The sequence below is a fragment of the Cynara cardunculus genome, unplaced genomic scaffold (assembly GCF_001531365.2).
Source record: "Cynara cardunculus var. scolymus isolate 2C unplaced genomic scaffold, CcrdV1 Un_Scaffold_9863, whole genome shotgun sequence".
NCBI lineage: Eukaryota > Viridiplantae > Streptophyta > Magnoliopsida > Asterales > Asteraceae > Cynara > Cynara cardunculus.
In genome coordinates this window covers 2523-7182 of record NW_020205328.1, presented here as the reverse complement: position 1 = coordinate 7182, position 4660 = coordinate 2523, and the positions used below count along the sequence as shown (strand labels likewise).

At 34.9% G+C, this 4660-nt stretch overlaps 1 long non-coding RNA gene across 1 annotated transcript; it reads right to left on the bottom strand.

Moving 5' to 3' along the window:
• Positions 1-1356: 1356 nt before the first annotated feature.
• LOC112505334 lies at positions 1357-2544 on the bottom strand. The gene is made up of 2 exons (XR_003068378.1): positions 2155-2544; positions 1357-2043 (listed from the first exon to the last, which is right to left on the bottom strand). It is a non-coding gene; the product is annotated as an uncharacterized LOC112505334 (long non-coding RNA).
• Positions 2545-4660: the final 2116 nt, after the last annotated feature.

Below are 4660 nucleotides of genomic sequence, written 5' to 3'. Positions count from 1 at the left end.
GGTGATCCAATGACATACCCTTGATAGTACTGATTAGAACGAGAATAGTTCTTAGAAACATTAGATTTAGGACTGCTTGAATAACTGTTCGAATATGAACAWTTATAAAAGCTGGTTTTACACTGAGAAGGAGAACCAGTTGAGCTTTTAGCACAAGAAAAGTCTTTGACTCTTTGTAAAAGCTGGTCTTGTTCTACAGTAACTAAATCATATTTAATTTTCAGTTCAGTTCTCATGTTCAGTTCAGTTTCAAGGTCTGTCTTAAGATCAGACAATTTCTTTGAAGTATCCAGGAGTTTACCTTCTAACTCCTTCTGAAGTATTTCAAACTGTTTGTTCTGATTTAGCAACTCTCTCTTCTCTTCATCTGAGCTGCTCTTGTCATTCTCCATAGCAATGTCAAGCCATTTCCGCTTCTCAGTAAGCTCTCTTGCAATTGCTGTATACTTCTTTGAAGTATTTCTTTTCTCTGWAGCAAATTGCTTTTTCTCTTCATCCAAAGCCTTTTGCTTTAGATCGATGCTTTTAGACAGTTTCTGAAGCTGGCTCTGACAGTCTTCGGAGATGTCTGTCTTTTCTTTAGTATGTTTCTCTCTTTCCAAAACAATAAGCTGCTCAAAATCCGAGATTTGCTTTAGAAGCATCTTGGCGTTCAGCTCGAGAGAGTTAATCTTCTTCTCGTAAGATTCTCGTTCAGCTCCAAACTTCCTTTCAACTTCGATAATTCTCTTCTTTTCTATTTCCATCTCATTCCTTTCATTTTTTAAAATCTTTTCAGCTTGTGAAACCTTTTCCTTTTCTAATGCCAAATAACTCCTTAACTCATTCAGCTCATTCTCAGACTTGTGGAACTTCTCAGAGAAATCCCTGATATCTGAATTGCTCCTTGAAGAGTTCTTCTTAATGAAATATGCACTTTTAACCTCTTTGAGTTTATTAAAAGTAAGTTTATTCACTTTATTCCAAGACATCAGGTTATCAGTGAAATCATTTTCTACGTAACGAATATTGTACGCGAGTTCTTCAAACCTAGACTCAAATGCCTTCTCCATACGTTCACACTCGTCTTTATAATGTTTCTTTAAAACATTTAGAAACACTTCCTCCTTATAACCTTCAACTCTCTTTTCTAGAGCAAAAATTATCCCTCTGAAGTATTCAGATACAACTGCCATTTCAAAATTAGATTGATCAGTTAAGAATCTATGCAGTGAAATCAGATAAAAAATACGAACAGTTAAACTCAAAAAGAACAGAAAAACACAAACACTGAAAAACACACGCAAAAACAAATGTACTATGATCCAAAAGAAAATCTAAACACAAACAATCTAAGAAACTAAAAAACAGTTTTAAAAAATTCAAGTCCAAAATTATGAGTCTAAGTCCAAATGACACCAATCCAAGCCCAAATACAATACAGATATTACACTAAAAAAAATGATCTATCTGCTCTCTGAAGTGTATTCAAAAATCCACTTGAATGCTGTGTGCTTCTGTAAAGGTGAACTTAGTCCCCGAAAGCAAAACCAAATCAACAGTCTTTCAAATCTGTTAAACTATCCAAAACCAATCCTAGCTATGCTTGAAAAACTTTCAAAGTGTACTTTGAAGTACTACTGCTTCTTTCTTTTCTGCTGTCTACTGCAGTCTTCACACCAACAGATTTTAACAGATTCCGGCAGTCTGCTGTTATGTTGTAAACCTGCAAGTCTGTGATCTCAACTTGAAATTCCAAACGTGCTGCAATGTTGCTGCTTCTTCAATCTGCACAGACTGTTGTGAGCACTGTATTGGATCAACATGCTGCTGTTTCAAATCTGTTGCTAAGACTTGCAATCTGTTGCTACTGTTGTTCTTGTTATTGCTTAAACAACCAAGTCTGCTGCTGTCAAGATCTGTAAACAGCTGTTACTGCACAAAAACAGCTGTTATTGCTAAGACTGTTAATGCTAGTTTCTGCTGTTCTGTTTTGAAGTTACTGCTGTTAGACAGTTTTAAAACAGCAAAGTTGTTTATGTTGTAGCTGTCGCAATGCAGTTGCTGTCAAAAATCAAGAACAAATCAGCAAGCTAAACTGTTGCTGCTACTTAGTTGCTATCAAAACAGACTTGAATGAAGCTGTCAAAATGAAATGCATAAACTCAAATCAACCTGCTGTTGCTGTCTTCTTATTACTGTCAAAACAGTTTTAAAACAGCAAGATCTATCTGTTTTAAAATGTTTTGCTGCAGCCTGTTGCTGTCAATCATCTACGAATCAATCATGCAAAGAAACAATGTGAAAATGCAGCTTCAAGATGTTTAAAGAACAATGCTGCTGCTTTCTTCTTCTCTACACCAACACAACACAGCTGCTGTTTATCATTGTTCTTACTACTGCACCAAACAGCAAACAGCAAACAAGAATCACAATGGTTTAATGAACTATCTTTACACAACAAACTTGTGATAGTAACTTTAATTTTGATGATACACAAGATTCACATATGCAAATGATGATAGATGCAACTGCTTTCCACTGTGGTTGATGCAACTGCTTCAATTCTGTCTAGCTTTAGTTAAACAAACAAACAGCAGATTGCTGTATATTCAATTATGGTATTACAACAACAACCTGTGCATCTGGTAAACAAGTTTTCAACCTGTGCAGCTTGTAAAAACAAATTTTAAACCTGTCTAAATCTGTCACAGCTTGAAGCTATCAAGTTTTAAACCTGCTACTGTCACTTAAACTTTCTGTTTCAAATCTATGTAGCTGCTGTAACCAATCTGTTTAGCTGAAACCAAATGAATCAAAATGAACCAAATCAAAATGTAACCAATCTGTTTCAATGTGGTTGCTGTTACAAAACAAAACGAGCTGTTGTTTCAGACTACCACAGTTTCTGTGACAGCAATACTATAAATCTGTTTCACACTGCTGTTCTTTGCTGTCACAGTTTGCTTAAAAAAACTTGTTGCTGTGAAGCTGTTGCTGTGAAGTTGTTGCTGTAAATGATTTAAGTGTAGCTTCACAAACTGTTAGGCTGCTGCTGTTTGCAACCTGCAAGCTGGTTACAAAAATTAAGATCTGCTTCACAAACCTGTCACCTGTCAAGACTGTTGAGACAATTTAAACAGCAGCAATAGGTACAGCAACTGAGGAAGAAGCAGTAGAAGTATTAAAAAATCTGATCAAGCCGTGATCTCTCAATGACTCCTTGTCCCACACACACACAATACTGCTGCTGCTAAAATTGCAATCAATTCATATCAAGAAATTGAACAATATTGAAGCATTTAGTAAATTTCACATTGAAACATCGGCAAGCGGTTTAGTAAACCGGACAACAGATCAATAGATTTACCCTATACTTACCTGAAACTGACCGGTGTACTACTCTGTTCAAGGAATCCGTTCAAGAAGTGAGCGGTGTAAACCCTTCTCCGATCAAGGGGTGACCGGTGTAGCTTGAAATCCGGTCAAGTAGCGTGCGGTTTAGAATACCGCTCAAGAAACCTTGCGTGCTGAACGAATCAGAACCCCTAATCCGATCAAGTAATGACCGGTGTAGATGAATACCGGTTGAAATACCGGTCAAGCCTTCTCCGGTGAATCTCACGGTTTACCTTCTCCTTTCAAGCTTCACAAGGTGTGGTGATCCTCTTCAATTTGTGTAAGATCTCTTATCCGCTCAAGTAGAAGAAAACCACATGAATCAAGTTTGAGAGTCTGGTTAAAACAAAATTGGGCTTAAAATGAATTTTGGGCCTTTCACATTTTAACAAATTCAAACAAAGATAAAACAAATTCAAACAAAAAAAAAACAGATTAAAACTCATAAAAACACAAAAACTAAAAAGAAAATTTAAAAAAAATGGATCAAAACACTGATTTACGAAGAAAAAAAAATTAAGAACACAAAAAAAATTTAAAACACAAAAAATCGATTAAATCTTGATAAAAGTTGATCAAATCACAAAAATTTGTGAATAACAAAGATTCACAATTCAATTTCGAACATATTGATCATGTTTTTAACATCAAAACACAAGATTTTATGGAAAAATCAGATCAAAAACGAAGAAAAACCAAGAACACGAAGAAAAACCAAGAACACGAAAAAAAATTCAGAAATTAAAATCACTTATCTTTCAAATTCTTCATCCGATTTCTTGCATTCCAGCTCTGATACCAATTGTGTGTCCACAATAACACTGATCAATTTCTTTTCCTCTTCATAATCATGATGGCAGATCTAGAATATGACATTAAGAACTTTAAGATCCTTGAGAGAAAAAGTCAATCCTCTCAATTCAGTCAAACCTCTATTATTAATCTGAATATTACAATTAAGCTCCTCACCTTCTAATTACAAAGATTAAACCATATTTATATGGTCAACCTAACTAACAAAGTCAAAGTCAAACTAGTCTAAGAAAGTCAAACACGCTGACTTTACAATTATAGACTAGAGTTAATCTTTCAAGACGAATACAATTAACACTGATTTTTCAGTCCTAACATATACTATGAGTTTTGATGTTGGTTTTGAAGAAAGGATGGTAAAACTATTTTGATAGTTTTAAGGTGTTATTGTTATTTCGGGAAAGATAAAGAAGAGATTGCTTCTTTAAAACAGTTTTGGAAATGATATCCTGTCTTGAGGATTTAAAAG